This window comes from Tamandua tetradactyla, chromosome 10 (assembly GCF_023851605.1).
Source record: "Tamandua tetradactyla isolate mTamTet1 chromosome 10, mTamTet1.pri, whole genome shotgun sequence".
Classification (NCBI taxonomy): domain Eukaryota; kingdom Metazoa; phylum Chordata; class Mammalia; order Pilosa; family Myrmecophagidae; genus Tamandua; species Tamandua tetradactyla.
In genome coordinates, this window is record NC_135336.1 from 107,316,992 (window position 1) to 107,335,504 (window position 18,513).

General features: G+C 63.0%; 1 protein-coding gene across 1 annotated transcript in view; it reads left to right on the forward strand.

Annotated features, from left to right (window-relative positions):
- The first annotated feature begins 5,286 nt into the window (after positions 1–5,286).
- The window catches only part of ADARB1 (adenosine deaminase RNA specific B1), a 113,347-nt gene continuing 100,120 nt past the window's right edge, over positions 5,287–18,513 (forward strand). The window contains exon 1 of the mRNA XM_077119158.1: positions 5,287–5,377. The gene's annotated coding sequence lies outside the window, so the exon portion shown is untranslated. The remainder of the gene's footprint in view (positions 5,378–18,513) is intronic.

Consider the following 18,513-nt stretch of genomic DNA (forward strand, 5'->3'; position numbering starts at 1 on the left):
AGCTGGCGGTCCTTGGTTCCTGGCCTTCCCGTCACACGCAGTGCATGTGGCAGTGCCTCCTGGCTCCTCCAGGTTCCCCTGACGTCCAGCCTCCTTCCACGGGTTTCCCTCTGTGAGTCTGAATTTCATCCTAGTAACTCGATTGGGCCTGTGCGGAAAGAGTGGGCCACATCTCACCCGAGGCATGGATTCCGTTTAAGAACGTGCTTTCCTAAGGCACACAGCTCCAGGACACCACACTGTGTAAACCCAACCCGGTCATAATGTTCTTATTATCAGCTTGTGTATAGCTGGATTTTGGCTTGCTGAGTATTCTGCTTCGGATTTAATAAACTTAATAAACTTATTTGGGATTTTGTTTATGAACCAAGTGTTCTGCTTAGGATTTAATAAATGTATTTGGGATTTTGTTTATGAAATTAGCCCACACTCTTTGTGTCATTTTCCTGGAATTTGGACTCAAGCTTATGCTAACCTCCAAGTAAATTCTGTCTCCAACACTGCACTGAATTCATTTTCAAGGTCACCATGACCCCTGTTGGCAAATCCAATGGATTTTCTGTCCTACTTTATTTGAACTCTTATTTTACCTACCTGACTTATCTTTTCTTCCACAAAGCCACCACCACTCAGGGCTCTGATGCCAGCCCCATCCTGTGCCCAGCTCTAGTGGGTGACGGTCCTCAGGCCTTGGGCCCGGGCTGCCTCCTTCCCTCTCCCTCTCTCAGCATCTCGTCCATCCCCATGGGTCTCAGATGCACCCAGCCAGTCCCCAGAGCTTGACTGGGATAGGGCTGAATGTCTGATGGTGCAGACTTCTTCCCGTCATTTCTTTTTGGCTTCTCCCATCTCACTCTACAGAGCGCCTTCCTCCAACACGTGCCAGAATTCCAGGCCTGGTGCCTGACCCTTCTCGCTCTCTCCCCCTCCCCCCCGTCTAGCGAGTCTCTTGCCACAACACGCCTGAACCCTCCTCCGCACTTCTCCCCGTTGGCACCTGCTCCAGGCCACGTACTCTGACCGGTGTGCGCTCACTTCGGAGCAGACACTGCGAGCCCCAGCGAGCCCCGACGTGCCCCGCGCCCCCGCTGGGCACGCCCCGCACCCCTGCACCCCTGCTGGCCACGCCTGGACTGTGTTCTATGCTTCTTCCAGGCTCAGCCTGTGGACTGGGTGGGAGCTGGTGCAGCCCTGGCCGTAAGGCAGGGTCAGCGGACATTTTCCATCATGGGCCACGTACATTTCTGTCGCATTCTTTTTTCTTAACAAAGCTTTATCGATGTGAATTCTTAGTGTGTGGGCTGCACAAAAACTGGCCACAGGCCTGGAGTGCCCACCTCAGGTCCCACACCTTGGTTCAACTGTTTCCCGGTGGCTTAGGGACACAAGGTCAAATGGCCCAGTCGGGGTTTCTCCTGGCCTGGGAACTGCAGCGCTGGCCGCTGGCCGAGGGGACGCCCTCTCACCCGAGTCATGTGGTCTGCAGAACCTCTGCGTCTTCTCGGTCAGCCCCGCTGCCCCGGCCACGCGTCGTTCAGGACTCAGGCAAAGGCCCCTGTGCCGCCCGAGCTCCCCGTCTCTCCCAGCACAGCAGCGGGGCAGTCCGGCCACTCATGCGGGGACGCACAGCGCCCGGACCCTCTCCCTTGGGACTCTCCTGCACGCCAGCATCGGAGCCACCTGGGGAGGGGTGCGACTCCCCTAAAAGGTGCGCGACAGCTCGAAGAGGGCATACTTCTGTCACGTGGTGAGCACGCAGCAGGACCCCTGCCGGGCACTAATGCCTCTGCTTGAGGATGCTCCCCTCCACCTCCCCACGGGACCATGGGCCCCTGGTAAGCCGGGCGTCCCCCTCCCCGTGCTCACCCCACGCAGCCCACCCTGCCCGTGCACTGCCGAGCCACCCGCACCTGCTCGTCCCGCCTTTGCCTGTGAGCCCTGCAGTCTCCCCAAGGCTGGCCTGGCAGGAACCCTGGGTCTCGGCTCAGAGACCTGCTGTCCCAGTGCCACCCTGTCTTCCCAGGAGACCCGCCCAAGTCTGCCCTGAGGCTGCAAGCAGCAGCATAACCGTGTAGGTTCAGTGTGTGTGCACACGTGTGTGTATGTATACGTGTGTGTGCACGCTCCCCCTGCACACCGGGACCCACCACATGTGCTCAGAAAGGCTTAAACACCATCTGCGTTTTGCCACTCCATGCCTCTCATGGATTTTCTTTTTTTTTTTTTGCATGGGCAGGCACCCATGGAACCCAGGTCTCTGGCATGGCAGGTGAGAGCTCTGCCTGCTAAGCCACCGTGGCCCACCCTCATGGATTTTTAAAAAGGACAATTCCATGTCTCATAAATGATTGCAATATATTGATTACCTTTTATTGGCAGGTTTCTCTTCCTGACTTTTTAAAAAACAAATCAGCACTCAACTTTTAGACTACACTCTACACGTACCTGTGAGCGCTCTTTCTCCACCATACTTTCTCCAACAATGGAGCAAGTTAACATGTTTAGGTCACAGTTTGGTCGTACACAGGGACTGTAGGGAAATGGGCCTCAGGAGGACCAGAGGCTGTCCTTGGAGCCCAATGACAGACATCCAGGATTGAAGGTCGCAATGGGTCACCCAAGGGAGCAGACCATGACCGCGACCTGGGCAGGCCCAGCAGGCCAGCCGTGGGGCACATGGTGACTGAGCAGGTGGCTCGCCCGGTTAGGACAGCTGTGAGCACGGGGAGCGAGCAGGAGGGCCAGGGGGGCATGCATCCAGCTCAGCGACGCGGCCAGGGCACACCTTTCCATCCAGGAGTGGCTTTATACCCGAAAGCTTTTCCCCAAGTCCAGGGCAGTTCAGTGGCTGGGGGCTGCCCCCTTCACCCCCTCCCACTAGTTCCCAAAAGAGCTTCTGACCGTGGTCGAGGGTCCAGTTTGGACGTCTTAAGCTCTGGACTCTTCTGGAGGTCTCCCTTCCAAGGTCACCTGAGATGCCACAGGCCCTAGTAGTGCCTCAAGCAGTTCCCACTTGTGTCCTCAGCTGTGACACGTGGTCAGGCCTCCAGACCAACTGAAGAAAAAGTGCCCAGGGTGTGGACAAGGTCTGCCCAGCAGCTGGGGTCTCCCGTGTCACAGGAGACCCGCATACAGCATTACTGGAGACCGAGGGGGGTGAGCATGCTACCCTCTTTGCTAGGGCACTTACACTTCCCTTTTACAACTGGCATGAGTGTGAGCCTGGTGGGGAGACAGCACTGTGGGCACCCAGGACGGCCACGGGGCTTCCTCCAGGACTCAGCCCCCAGGTGCTGCGGGGCGCAGGCCCTTGCTTGCGACAGCACACAGATCTCGGCCTGGGTGGCTGAGTCCTGCGGGGAAGCCTCGTTGCTGCCCTGGGGGGCCTCCACATCAGCATGGAGGTCGGATTTGGGACTGTCCTCCTGAGTTGGGGAATGCACAAGGGAAGCTGTTCCTGTGGGAAGGTGGCTCCAAGGGCTGCACGGAAGGGGCAGTGGCAGGGTCCGGCTAGTTTCCGAGGGGCAGCGCCATCCTGCTCCACGGCTGCTCCTGGGAGAGAGGTGGGGACGCATGGAGTAGTGCCTGGGGAGAGGCCCTGAGGGCTGCACAGCTTTTCCCCTATATTAAACATAACGGCAACTAATGCCTGTGGAGACCCTCTGCAGTGCCCTCCTTCCTTGTGTTTGGCCAACTGAAGTGGCTGGAGGGCACTGTGCCCTCTCCTACTGCTTGGGGGTCCAAGAGGCCTGGACCAGCTGCCCTGGCTGGCTGAGCACTTGGGGCGCTGCGAGGCCCTGTCCCCCCCATAGGTGAGCGAGCCCAACCCAAACCACCCAGCACAGGAACACGAGCTGTTATACGACAGTTTCATGCCACCAAGGTTTGGGGCAGTTTGCTACCCGGAATGGGTAAAGTCCTCAGGCATACATCCGCTTACTAAAGATGGGCTCCTAGGAAGCATCCGAAGCCCTGATTTTCAGCCTAGCTGCTGAGCCTCCCCTTGGAGGCAGCACCCATGGGACCTGCCTGCCAGCTGCGGCACCTGGAAGCAGAGGTGGGCCAGCACAGCACCTCCCCTGCCCCTAACTTTTCTCCAGATCCCTGACCCCCGGGGCACCTGCGCCAGCCAGGCCTGCACCGGAAGCTGCCTGTCTGTCTGACCGAGGAGGCAGGCGAGGAAAGTGGAGCAAGAGGCTGGGGGTCTCAGGGCCTGAAGCCTGACTGCTCCACGCCCCCTGCCCGCCAGCCACCCCCCTCCCGTCACCAATAGGTGACGTCCCCCTGCTCCCAGGCGCTCCGGGCCTGGCCCCCCTTTGGCCTCGGACCTTCTATTCTGGACAAAGGTGCAGCAGGAGCTTAAGTGCGGCCGACACTCATCACCCGTGTACAGGTTTCTCGGTAAAACAAAAGAAAAGTCAGTAAATGTAAAAAGGGAAGGAGTAAATGCACTGTGGCACCGGAAAGAAGCCTTTGCTATCAAACTGAGAAAACCCCCCAGCGCCTGCAGGCCCGTGCGCGTGGCGCGAACGCTCGGGGACGCCAGACAAAAGCGGGGGCAGCTCTCCGCCGCTGGGGAAGGGGCGCTGCCACCGCCGGGTCGGCTCCGGTGATGTCGCCCGCAAATGCTCCTTTATGGGGGGGGGGCTGCAACCGCGCGACAGACTCCCCAGCTGGGCCCACCCGCCCCTCCTCGGGGGCGCCCCACGTGGCCGCGGGTCGCCTGGCTGGAGAGGGGCTCGATCGCCGCGGGGACCCCGCTCGCCCACCGCCGCTTCGCAGTCCAGGGGCCCCGGCCACGGCGCTCGCCGCGCGGGCAGGCTTTGACTCGACCCGATCCGCGGGCCCCACCCCGGGCGCCCGGGGTCACCAGTTAAACCGCGGTATCCCGGGCACGCGAGGCCGACGCGCGCTTCTCCCTCCTCCGGGCTTTCCACACGCACGACCGCGCCGACGGCCACGCGGAGGGGCCCCCGCCCGGGTCCAGACCCCGAGCCCCCAGCGCGCCCCGCCCGCCGCCTCCCGTTGCCGCAGGACCGGGGCAGCCCCTGCTCCCCGGGCCCGAGCGTGGGCTCCGGGCGCGGGCTCCGGGCGCGCGGTCCGGAGGGCGTCCGCAGGACCCCGCACAGACCGGCGCGGGAGTGCGCACGTCGCGGCGCCGCCGATCGGCCCCGCCTCCCCGCTGCGTGCGCGCGCCGCGGGGCGGGGGCGGCGGGAGGGGGCGGAGCCGCGGGCGGGGGCGGCGGCGCGGGAGGTCCGGGCCGCGGGAGGCCGCGCCGCAGCGCACAGGGCCGGTCGGAGCGCGGCGCGGGCCATGCGGCTGTAGCTGGGGCGCAGCGCGGAGACCCGAGCGTACCCTGCGCGCCTGCGGGCCGAGGTGAGGGCGGCGGGGCCGGGCGGGCGCGCGGGCTGCGCTGCGGGACAGAAGCGCTGGGGCGGGCGGCGGCGTTTATGTAAGCGGCGGCCGGGCAGGTGGTTGGAGGCCGGTGCGGGGCTGCGGGACTGCGGGGCGGGGGACTGCCAGCCGGGATTCGGGCCGGGACGACTGTCCCCCGCGGGGAAGCTGCACCCGGGACGGCCTGGCGTCCCCTTCCCGAGGGCGCCGCGTCTGCGCGGGATGTCCTGCGCCGGGGGAGGCGATGTGCGCCCCAGGGAGGCCAGGCTGCGCCCGAGGATGTGCGCCCCGGGGAGGGTATGTGCGCCCCGGGAGGACGGTTTGCGCCCGAGGATGTGCGCCTGAGGAGGGCAGCTGCGCCCTGGGGAGGAGATGTGCGCCCGGGGGGGGCAGGCTGCGCCGAGGATGTGCGCCCGGGGATGAGGTTGCGCCTGGGATGAGGCTGCGCCCGGGGGAGGGGAGGTTGCACCCCGAGAAGGGGCTGTGCGCCCGGGACGAGGGTGCGCCCCCGGCTGGCCTCGAGTCCCCTGGCGAGGGCGCCGCGTCCAGGCTGCTGTGTGCCGCGGGCGGCGGGGGCGGGGAAGATCCCGCGGGTGCTGGCGTCTGGCTTTTGGGGACTCGAGGTTAATTCTGACGCGCCCACAGCGGCAGTGGGGAAATGACGGCGTTGCGGCAGGTGAGTGGGAAGGTGCCGAGTGGGGCTGTGGACACTGGAGCGTGCTCGGGCCCCGATTTCCACCCCGGGACCCGCGTCGCGCGGTTGGTTCGCAGTTAATATTTTTAGCCAGCCGGCTTTGGTTGTGACTTGTGATAAGGGCATTTCATTTCCTTCCCCAGCAAACCGTAAGTATGGCAAAAAGTGGTTTGACAGCCAGTTTCCTTCTTGGGTTAAAGCGCTGTGATTAAGGTGATCCCAGGGCAATTTTTGTTGGGAATGTTGGTATTTATTTATTTCTCTTTGTTCCCTCCTAAATGTACCTTTGCCTTTTATTTCTTTGAAAGGTGTCACCAAAGTTGCATTTTTCAAAACCGTGGACTATTTTGGAGAGCATTGTTTAACAATGTAAAACTTAATTCTGGTCTGATGACTACTCTGGGAAAATTGCGGTGCCTCCAGAAAATGTTGAGGGTTTCCTGAAAGGGGGAAGGGAGGAGGAAACCAAAAGGCAAGAGGTTGGCTGGACCCTTTCCCCCGGGTTGTGAGAATGAACTGCGTCACTGCAGGTGTGCCCCCTGCCCGTGGCAGGACCCCTTGTGGCCCCCCAGGGGCTGGTCCTGTCCTGGCTGAGGTGCCCTTGTCCCCGAGGAGGCCCCGTTGAATGTTTGCCGGCCGCAGGGTGCAGGCTCGGTGGCTGCGTGTGTTCGGCCCGGTGAGCCCAGGTCTGCAGCTGTGCTTATGGGGGAGGGAGGAGGTCTTTCCGCAGGGGCAGTGGCGGAAGAGCCCTGGGCCAGCTCCGAGAAGTGGTGGCACGTGGGTCTGAGGTGCATGAAGTCACGCTGGGGCCCAGGGCAGGACGTGGCTTATGGGGGGTTACGTCATGGAGAGAAAGCGGCCTGGCTCCCGGCCCCCCCTCACTTTGTGAATGTACATGTCGCAAGGCCTTGGAACTGCTTCCAGGCTCTTGGAATAAGAAAATTCTTGAAACTTGCATTTGTCAAACGAATACAGAAAGCCAGGTTAATTCGTTCGGTCAGGACCCATCTCTGGCCTGATGGGTGCTGGGCACTCTGCGTCCAGGGGTGCTATCCCCCCAGAAGCCAGCTGGCAGTTGGGCAGTTGCATGTTGTTTCACTAACCTCTCCTAGTGTTAAGGTTTGTGGTTATGTGTTTAAAAAGATAAGCATGCGTGCAGCATAACTTCGGAGGAGGTAGGAAAGAGGGTGACACTTCACCCCAGCCCGTGCGCCTCCTTTGCCCTCCGAGATACAGATGTGGTTACTGTATTTTGAGAATATAAATACATTGCTTTTACTGTTTGCTGTGACAAACAAGCATTGCTGCAGTAGGTATTCTTATAATACATGGTGCCAGCCGGACCTGCTGACCATTTTTATCAATCACCCAAGTTATTCAGTGCCATGGTTGTGTTTTCATCAGTGGAAACCTGTGATGGGGTTGGGGATACTTAGGACCACAGGATGTTACTTAAATAGGCAGGAGGTAGTTGGGAAATACACCTTGGAGACGAATAGGTGAACTTATAAATTTACCAACCCATAAAAATCTGTGTAAGAAACATTGCCCAAATGCGGGGTGGAACAGAAACGCTTTGAAGGTCCAGTGTTACTGGAAAACTGGGTGGTTTTCTGGGTCGACTTTTTAAAATGGGACTAAGTCCATCATTAGGTGTGATAGGGATGGTGGTGTTCAAATAAACTTATTTGATGTGCCTGTGAAACGGGCGATGGTGGCGATGAAGCCTGAGGCCTTCACTCAGAGATGGAGCGGTGAGCCCGGCTGCTGCTTCCACAGTCCTGACTCTTCCCCACATTGTGTTTGAACCTCATCCCCTTCCCCTGGCAGGCTTATTTCATGGCTGGGACCACGGGGCGTCCAATTGTGAGTGGGTTATCTGCAGTTTAACAGCACACCCCGTGTGCCCTGTCCACCAGTGTGTTCACAAGATGCTCTCGGAGTGAAGAAAGCAAACCTGGTTTCGGTTCCACGCCTTTGTGCCGGGGCTAAGGTTACGGAGGGGAGGGCCGCTAGGAAAGGGACGACAGCGCTGGCAGGCGCCTCATGCCACAGAAAGTCCCTCAGTGCCACCCAGGGGCCAGGGGCTGTCCAGGCCGTTCTGAACTAGAGTTCTGGGAGGTTCTGGGCTGTTCTGGGTGGTTCTGGGTGGTTCTGACAGCTCTGGGCCGCTCTGGGTGCTGGTGACGTGGGCGAGTGTGCTCAGCGCCCTGCCACTCTCTTGGGGTTTGCACTGTGGGAGGAGGGAGCACAGCCCCTCGAGCCCTCGCCAGCCCAGGAGCTGGGAGGGCGCACAGCAGGTCTGGTGGGAAGAGGCCCTGGATGACCAGGGACTGTGGCTGGCTGGGACGGGATGCTTTGAGCAGAGCCCCTGGGTGACAGCCACGAACCTGGAGCACCCTGCGGCTGCAGAGATGAGAGGCGGGAAAGGACTCGGGGGGTCAATGGGGCAGATGGCGTGGGGCCTCTTGGCTGCAGCAGGAAGTTCAGATTTTAATCGAGGTGATGGGAGCCTCACGTGGCCTTTCTCTGCTGTTCCTTCTCTCTCTGTGGGGTTTTAATAAGGGGCTGGCATGATGCACTTATCTTTAAAAGCCCCTGCCCCGGCTGCTGTGCTACGGGGCGGATGTTCCCAGGGTGTGTGGTGGTCCACTATATCTAAAGGCCTTACGTTTAATAACTCGTGTCCTTCTCAGAGCCACCCTAAAGGGAGACATTGTTACTGCTATTCGCATGGTACATTTGGAGAAACCCAGGCACAGAGGGGTTAAGTGGTTTCCCCAAGGACACACAGTAAGCGGCAGAGGCAGGCTGGGGTCCGGGAGGAGGGGCAGGGAAAGTGGTCTGCGAGGAGGTTACTGGGGAGGTGTGTCTGGGGGAAGCCGGCCGGTGGCCTGGTCCAGCTGGAGGGGCTGAGATCAGAGTGGCTTTTCCGCCTGGGTGAGCTGCTGCCTGTTAGATGTCACATTGTCACTTTCTGTTCTGTTAAAGGGGAAGTGCTGCCAGTGGAGCTGTCGTGTTTGCTGCTCCCTGCACGTTAATTCTCGCGCGTGGGCGCCCTAGGCTTTGAGTGTAGAGGCCTGAGGTCGCGGTGCCTCTGGGCCTTCCCAAAGGAGGAAGACTGATGCGAAGCCAGGTCAATAACCTGACGTTTCTTCCCGTGGAGAATCAGGTTCTTCCGGACCACTGGTGCCTCGGCGTGGCCGCGCATGCCGCTGGGTGTGTGCCGTGCTCTGGGTGGAGGGGGCAGCGCCGTGCCCTCCTCCAGCTCTGACCCCGTGGCCTTGCGGGCGGCGCTGGGGTGGGCTTGGGGCCGCCTGGGGGGACTGGCCCATGGCTGGGCTGGAGCCTCCTGGGCCTGAGGTGCCCGCTAGGCTGGTGATGTCTCAGCCCCGCCACCGCCCCAGGAGCCGCGCCCAACGTCGGACAGGGACCAGGTCATGTGCCCACGGCTGGTCTGGCAGCTCTTCTGTCTGGCCCTGTCGGGATTTGCATCCCCGGGTCGCTGACCCGAGCTGTGGGCAGCCTCGTTCCAGTGGGGGGAGTCTGGGGGGGCCCTGTGGGGGGAGCCCATAGCGGGGAGGCCATGAGGAGGAGCCCGTGGAGGGGCCTGTCGGGGAGGGACTGTGAGGAGGGAGCCCGAGGGGGATGTATGCGGGCAGGCCCATGGGGAAGCTGTGGGGGGGCCTGGGGGTCCCGCGGGGGGGGTCCCGCGTTCAGGGTGGGAAGCGGGTGTGGATTTGGGGGGCCTGGGGGTCCCGCGGGGGGCCCGCATTCAGGGTGTGGATTGGGGGGGCCTGGGGGTCCCCGCGGGGGGGCCCGCATTCAGGGTTTGGATTTGGGGGGCCTGGGGGTTCCGCGGGGGGGGGTCCCGTGTTCAGGGTGGGAAGCGGGTGTGGATTTGGGGGGCCTGGGGGTTCCGCGGGGGGGGGGGTCCTGCGTTCAGGGTGGGAAGCGGGTGTGGATTTGGGGGGCCTGGAGGTCCCGCGGGGGGGGGGTCCCGCGTTCAGGGTGGGAAGCGGGTGTGGATTTGGGGGGCCTGGGGGTCCCGTGGGGGGGGTCCCGCGTTCAGGGTGGGAAGCGGGTGTGGATTTGGGGGGCCTGGGGGTCCCACGGGGGGGCCCGCATTCAGGGTGTGGATTTGGGGGGCCTGGGGGTCCCGCGAGGGGGCCCGCATTCAGGGTGGGAAGCGGGTGTGGATTTGGGGCGTGGCGCCTGGAGCAGCGTGGCTCAGTGGATTGACCCCGGTGGGCCCCTGCGGCCTCCGTCCTGCCCCTCCTGGGCGCGTGGCCTTGAGTAAGTTCTTTGATCCCCTGTGCCTCGGTTTCCCTCCCCGCAGACGAGAAGGGTGAGCGTGGCTTGTCGTGGGGCTGGCGTGTTGTGGCACTGCAGCTGCAGGCGGGAGGCGCAGCCCGAGGTGGGCTCAGAAGAGGCTGCGGCCCATCCGTGGACTGGGAAGGCGTTTGGGGAACAGGACTCGGAGCAGGGTCCATGGGAGGGGCCCAGCACGGCCCTGGAGCAGGCAGGGAGCCGGGAGCTGGTGTCTTGGGCGTGGGGTTGGGGAAGTCCCCCTGGGCAGCCCCCTCACCACTGAGGGACCCGGCTGTTCCCACGGGCGCAGAGTGGGTGTTGGGCCCCAACCAGCGGTTTCCCAAGGGCTGGGGGCAGGAGGGCATGGGCAGGTTTGGGGGGGCAGGCAGCTCCTCAGAGGGGTCCAGACAAGGGGGGGGCTGGGGTGCGGGCGTGAGGGCCACGTATGTGCTGAGGGCTGCGGCCTGTACGGAGTGGGGGCACATCCGTGCAGGCGGGGAGGGTGGGTGGTGAGGGCCCCATCCTCTAGAAAGGCTCAGGGGCTCAGGACAGGGGGCTCGACTGTACCCTGGTAGGACTCTGGGATCCACGGGAGACGCTCGCAGATTCTTAAAGGGGAGCTGAGGTCTCCCGGAGCATCATAAAAGACGACGCGCTTCCCTGGAACGGGGTGTGAACTGAATGTGGCTGTGTCCTCAGCCCAAAGCAGTGGGGACCTGGGGACCCCGTCTCTCACGTGTCCTCCCCGCTGACCCGCCTGGGCCCACCGTCAGAAATGCGTGTGCAGGGGTCATTTTCTAGGTTCACTATGCCTGAGAGTGTTGGCACTGTCACTGCCGGCGGCACCTCTGCTGGGGGCTCCTGGGAGCGCGGTCAGGACCCTCCTACCCGGAGGGTCCAGAGGGAGCGCCGAGGCTGCACCTGGCCCCCCGCCCCGGCAGGCGCCAGCTTTCTGTCCTGCCCCCTTGCATGGCCGGGCAGGCGGATACCCCAAATTCCTCTGAGCCGCTGGCCGGTGGGGTGTGCTTCTCTGCCCCGCGGTGCTTGCTTGGGGGGTCAGCTGGCTGGCAGGGGCTTGGGGAGGCCCCCGGCCTGTGGACCGGCTGCACCCTCTGTGCGTTGCTGCCATCGGCTGCAGGAAGTGACCTGTAAGTGGCACAGGTGCCTGCACGTGGTCTGGTTTGTGTTTGCAGCCGTCCGATTTTTTCTCAGGTTGGAGTTTTGAAATACGAGTTGCCTCTGACATCCAGCCAATGGGATGGCATTTAAGTGGCGTTTCCCAGACCCCTGCCTGTGCCACTGCGGTGGGAGCACGTCCACGCACGCCCACTTGGTGACAGCTTGCTGCCGCCTTCCCTGCACGGGGCGTGGAGACTGGGCGCCTGGTCAGCTCGGCCTTCTGCGCTCCCACCCCGCGGGGGACAGGCACACAAGTCACCAGGGAGGCAGGACCAGGAGTGACTGGGGGAGGCAAGACGCGGGGCAGGAGGCGTCTGAGAGGCTGCCGCCACCCGAGGCTGGGGGAGGACGCCTCACGGGGCCTGGAGGGAAGGACACAGCGCCCGCTCCAGCAGGACAGGACAGGCTGCCCCAGGCAGGGAAGAGCCACCCAATCCCCGCTTGCTGGTGGGACCAGGGGTGAGTGGGGCAGTGGGGCAGGGCAATCATTTGCCGTTGGGAGTGGTTGTGGGGTCCCTGCGGCCCTCGAGGGAGTGAGGGGCAGCCTGCCCAGCGACTGGCCCCTCTGCGGCCCTGTGGGGAATGGTGTGGGGGGCTGGAGAATGGGGGGCCCGTCGCTGGGGAGGGGGCACGCTTGGGCGGTCTTGGTAGTGGCTGGGGCAGGATCTGGTGGCAGAAGGGAAGTGGTGGGGTCTGGAGAGGCTCCTAGAGCTCTGGGTCACGATGGTGCTGTGTTCCAGAAGGATCCGGGGTGCCACGTGGTCTGCGTGTCACGCCGGCCCTGCCGGGCAGCATCTGTGTGCTCGTCATGCCGCCCGCACGTTGCTGAAGCCCGTCGACATGCGTCTGGTGTTTCAGGGGTGCGGCTAGCGCCCTGTGCCCTCCGTGGCTCCGGCTTCCAGGAGCTGCCTTGGGCCGCCAGGGACCTCGCCTGGGCAGGCCCGGGAGGGGAGTTTAATCCCACTGGGCCTGGAAGCTTGGACGCCACGCTCAGGCCTGTCGCCGCGCCGGCTCTGGCTGGTCCCAGTGGATGCGCCGGCTGCGGCGTCCCAGGTGCCTCTGTGGAGCTGGGGTGGGACAGCCAGGCCGCTGCCCACTCAGGTCCCAGCGCCCGCCCCTGCTCGGTGCTACCACCCAGGTCTCCAGGCCCGTGCATCCGGGGCCCTCTGCCCCAACACCCCTGGCTGCCCCTCTGGACCCCGTGTTTTCCAGTCCCTCCTGCCCCCCGTCCATCCGCACTGTCCTTCTGGCTCCACTTCTACCCTGCTCCTGCCCCCCGACCCTCCCCTGCTGCCCCTCCTGTCCCCCCCTCCCAGCCTGTCCAGCCTCTGGGCCTCGGCTCCAGCCATCTCGTGGGACGTCTCGTGGCCGTCCTGCGCGCACCCTCACCTCACCCCTGCCGCGCCCCCACCCCATTAGTTGTCACCCCCCAACTCCTGGCCCAGCCGGCGGGGTCCCAGTTCCCCGGCTCTGCCTGTGGTGGGGGTGCTCAGGCAGCGCTGCGCCGAGAGCAGGCACGTGCACGCTTGCGGATGACGGGGGGACTTGGCCTGGGTGCCTCCTCAGTGGCAGGACTGATGTGAGTCTGTCTGTCTGCCTCCAAAGACATGAGCCTTTCCTGCCCCCGTGCTCCTGCGCCTCGTGCTGAGCCGCCCCGCGTCGGTGCCCCATATGCTCTGTTATCCCCAGATTTCTGTGTTTCGCTCCGTAGGATGAGACGTTGACAAAACATGCAAAATTACCATGAAACCATAAAGGGCAACACAGCAGAGGAGTCTGTGGGAGCAGGAGCCCCGGTCCCGGGGGGTGCCACCCGCCGCCCACCCTGTGCCACTGGGCGGGGCTCTCTCCCTCTGGCCGGGCTGGGGCAGCCGAAGTCCGAGCACCGGCCACGTCTTCACAGGAGAGGGCATGTGGGTAACTCTGGGAGGTTTCTGGGAGGAAAGCTGCCAGAGGAAACGAAAACTAAATTCGATCCAAGTGTGGAGGCTTTAAAAGATTAAAAAGTGGAGCAAATGGGGCTCAGAACTGTGTGTGGAAGAGAAGCAGCAGGTTCCAGGGCTGGGGGGCGGGGGCTTCGGCCCCAGCCTGGAGTTGGCTGGACGCTGCCATCTCGCCGCTGCCCCTGCGTGGGCCCCGAGGGTGGGTGGGTCGGTGATTGCTGGGAGACTGTGAGTTGGGGATGAAGAGACAGGTCCCGAGAGTTGGGGGGCTCATCGTTCAGCCGATGCATGGGTGGCGGTTGAGGACCCGGCTCGGCCTGCGTCGAGGTGACCAGGACGTGCAGGGTGGGCTGCGGCCCCACCTCTCTGTCCCCTGGGGCTGTTGCAGCTGGTCGGGGCCGACCCGGGAGGGACAGCGTGGCTGTGACCCCCACAAGGCTCTAGGGGCCGGCGGTGGCTGCGCGTCTTCCCGGGCCCTCAGGACACTGGCCGCTGCCGGTTAGCCTGGAGTAAATTGAGCAAGGGCAGCTTTGCAGGCCCACGGCCTCTGGTTCTGCTACCTGCTAGGCCGGCGCCGCCATGGCTAACATCAAATTAGCTGCGCCTCTAGGGTTACCAAGCTGGGGGGCGTCGTCACGCATGGGTTACTTTGGGGTTCCCTCGTGCCCGGCGTCTGGTGTCTGGGCACTGGGTGGGTGGCAGCGTGGCTCGAGCTGCTGACCGCTCAGGGGTGGGCTGGCCTGGAGGTGCCCTTGGGGCTGGCGGGGGGCCCTGGCTGTTCCCCCCCGGCCCTGAGCGGCTGCCGTCCACACCGCTCTCTTCTGAGGTGAGGCCTGGGCTCTGTGTCAGGGCTCTGTGCCGCTCGCGTGCCCCCGGCTGCAGGGAGGCTAGGCAGGGGGTGCCCGTGCCCCAGGCCGCAGACAGCGGCCGAGCATGCCAGGCAGCATCTCGTTCTCTTCCACCTGCCCCCGTGATCCGGGCAGCCAGGTCGGTGCATGTAGTGTGGACTCAGTGTCCTGCTGTGGGGACTCTTCTGATGCTGGAGCTTTCCAGGGCCAGAGCTGCCCGAGGGGACGCAGGCGTCCTCCAGCCCAGAGACCGTGGCCCCTGGTCAGGCTTTGCTCTGGGAGGCTGGACAGGGCGGGCCCCGCTTTCGTCATTTGCTGAAACTTTATTTTCTCTGAAAGCTGTGTGAAACTCTGGAGAGCTTGTGGAATGCTTTCATTTTTCTAAAGTGACACTTCCAAGGAAGTTGAGGCACAGGCAGTGAACAGTAAGTAATTATTTGCTGCTTTGGGAAATTGAGGCTGAAAAATTTTAATTCAGGACGATCTGGAATTTGTAGAACGGGGCCGAATTCAGAGCGCAGTAATTTGAGATCACAGGCTTCAGTCCATTTTTTACTGAAAGGGGAGATATGACTGATAAAGTTTTTGACTCATTTTTGATGTGAAAAGACTAAAACTTCTGTCTTGAGAGTCCTAACCGGATGTTCTTTTGAACATGCAAAAATGTTTCCACCGAAAGACAGGGTTAAAGTCTAAATATCCTCATGCCTTCTCTAGACCCCCTTTGTTTTGGTGGCAGGCAGTGGGTGATTTCACCATGTGCAGAGGAACGAACGACATCTTTGCTTCACAGGAAGCCTCCTGTTTTAATTTTACCGCTAATGTAGCTGTGTAAGGGAATTGATATTTCCGTGGAAAAAGCAACTCGAGCAAACCTGAAAGATATCACTCAATGCAAAGCATCCTTCCCGTGCCTCGCAGTGGCCTCGTTCTGATGACTTTGCCGTGGCCGCTGCCCGTGGCTCGGGAGGGGACTGGAAGGCAGGCCCCTGCACGGCCTCTTCCCCCCTGACCCGGCCAGGACCGTGTTTGCCGTGTGTCGTGTTTGACGCCGCCTTGTGTAGCAGCTGTCGATGCTCCGTCAGGACCGGGCCCTGGAGGCAGCTCTTACCTCCTGCTGCTCGAAGCTCGTGCCATGCAGCCAGCCGCTTGCCTCGGGGGCACTGGATGGCACCTCGGCGCTGCGCGGGGCCCCTCAGCCAGCCGGTCACCGAGAGAAGGTGCAAAACGCACGAAGTGTGGTCCTGAGTGGACCGCCAAGGAGCCCCTGTGCCCAGCCTGGGGCCGAAACGAGGCGGGGCGTGTGCGAGCCGGGTGATGGCTGCATGTCTGTGAATGCCCCACGAGGTTGGGTTTTGAGGCAGTGACTTAGCCCGGTGCATGCGTGGGTACGGGCCGTGGGCATCGATCTGGGCCGCGCGTCGTCTCGGCCTTGGCTGTGTGTGCGGCTCTGGACGGGAGGCAGGTGGGCTTTGGTTCTGGCCACCACTGAGAGCCCTTGAGCAGGGAAGGGGATTTTTCTGGAGCCGGCGTGATGCTCGGGCACGGTCTGCTGGGAAAGGGCAGTGCTGCGTGGACGTGGCCGCAGCCGCAGCCGCCTGTGCGTCTCCACCTCCGAGGCCGGCCGCACATCCCCTGGGCCTGACTTACGTGGCGAGGGACTGCGCTCTGGGGAGGTGTAGGCAGAAAGGAGGGGCAGGAGCGGTACTCTGGGAGGTTTTGTGTTGCTTTAACAGCTCAGGAACCTGCCGGGACGGTGGCCCTCTGTGGCCTGCAGTGAGCTGAGCTCACTAAACGTTTGGGCTTGGGAGTCTCCCACGGCCCACTTGAGGCCTTCCCCAGGAGCCCGCGTCCTTGTCAGCGGCTCATTCCCGCCCCTCCCCGCGATGCACAACCAGCTGCTTCCGTCCCCACAATGTACCCTTCCTAGACCCTCCGCAGGGGACGTCCGGCGTCCGACTCTGTCCACTGCAGACGGCGTGCACCTGATCCGGGTTGTAGAAGGTGCCCGTGGTTGGCCTTTTTACCGCAGAAGAGCATTCTGTCGTGCAGAGCTGCTTTATCCGTTCTCTGCCTATTTTGGTTGGCGACATCTGCCAGCGTGCAATAGACCAGGAAAGGGCTGGCTTTTACAAAAGGATTTATTAATTTACAGATTTGCAGTTCTAAGGCCGTGAAAATGTCCAAATTACGGCAACAGGACGTTACCACCTCTGAAGCAGGCCCCTGGCGTCCCAGCTCATGTCACATGGGAAGGCACCTGGCTCTGTGTTGGCCTGTCTCTCCCCGTCCCATTGCCTTCACCCTGGTTCCAGTGGCCTCTCAGCTCCCTCAGCATTCTCTGTCCTTTATCCTTCCCCAGAGGACTTGGTAAAAGGGTTAAGGCCCCCTGGAATGGACTGGTCACGTCTCAGCTGAAACAGTGTAACTGAAAGGCCCCCCCACCGCGGGTCTGCACCCACGGGATGGGCTGAAAGGACACGGCCTTCTCTGGGGACAGCCCCGCCCCAGCCCCGCACACCCGCTGTGGGTTCTTGGGTGCTGTCCGCTCTCAGCGTGGCTGTGAAATGCGCCTTCCAGCCCCTTGTCCTCCTTTCCCTTCGGAGGTCCCTGGGTATGGGTAGGAGCTTTCCCATTGGGGTTCTGGGTGAGAACACATGCCCGTGATGCCGACAGTGCTGTGAGACCGTGTGTCGGCTTCGTGCTTGCTCTCGCACGGGCTCCACCGGGTGGACAGGGAGGGTTCTCCCCAGGCCCGGCCTGAGTGCAGGGTTTCAGGACCCCAAGGGTGGACCCTTTCTCAGCGTTGAGTGTTTCCTCCCCTCAGAGAAGGGACTCAGTGGGTGACGGGGCCCAGCTGCACGTGGCCTCAGCATGTGCCCAGTGGGCAGTGCCCGGGCATCTGCCCCAAAGGTGCCAGCAGCCCACGAGTGAGCAGGGGCCACGCAGCCCCCTGGGCCTCATCGCAGAACACAGGGGCTGGAGGTGCCCCCGGCTGGAGCCCAGTGACCCACCCACACAGCAGAGTTCTTGCGGAAGGGAGAGCCGCGGGTGCCGCGGTGCTTTCCAGGTGGGCGGCCCTTCTTGGGGCGAGAAGGGGAGGTGGGGAGAGGCACGTGCACCAGCTCACCTGTGCCCCAGGTGCCCCAGTGCAGGGAGGGCCCACCTGCCTGCAGCCCGCTGGGGGCAGGGGGACCTGGAGCGCCCTGCCCCTGCCCTGCCCTGCCCCTGCCCTGCCCTGCCCTGCCCCTGCCCTGCCCCTGCCCCTGCCCTGCCCCTGCTCTGCCCCTGCCCTGCCCCTGCCCTGCCCCTGCCCTGCCCTGCCCTGCCCTGCCCTTACCCTGCCCCTGCTCTGCCCCTGCCCTGCCCTGCCCTGCCCTGCCCCCGCTCTGCCCCTGCCCCTGCCCCTGCCCCTGCCCTGCCCCTGCCCCTGCCCTGCCCCTGCCCTGCCCTGCTCTACCCCGCTGCTGCAACCCCCGTGTGCCTCACACCCCCAAACAGAGCAGGTGATGAGGTCGGTGGGAAGGGGCCCTGAAATGGAAGATAGGCAGGCGAGGGGCCCTGCCCTGCAGACCGGACACTCAGCTGTAAGTGGGGAGCCCAGGACACTTTTGGATGCTGTCAGGCCAGACAGACAGAACTGTATGGGATGCTCTAGGCGAAGCTGTTTCCTTGGAGACGTGGGTGGGTCAGCGGGTGAACGCAGAGCGGCCTGAGCTCTGGACCAGTGCCAGGAGAGGTGGCCTCGTGGGCTGGAGCGAAGGCCCAGGGCAGGCCTGGCAGAGATGGGGTGCTCCAGGGTTTCTGTGGCCCCAAGACTCGGCGTGCACAAGTGCAGCTCTGGCTGCGGGAAGGCAGGGACGCACCTGCCGGCCTGGGGGTGAGTGGGAGCGGCTGGACCGGACAGTGTTCTGTATGTAGAGGGGGACGGGGTGCTGGGGTTTCCGGGGCCCCCCAGCAGTGCCCATGGCCAGTGCCAGTAAATGCCAGCGAGAGAATTGATTGGCCATAGTCCAGGCAGTGAAGTGGCAGCAGGATCTGGCAGTTGGTCGGTGCTGCACCGAGAAGTCAGGGGGCAGGGGCTCTTCCTTCACAGGGGTTCCAGCTGCAGACGCGACGGAACCAGGAGATATGCACAGAGCC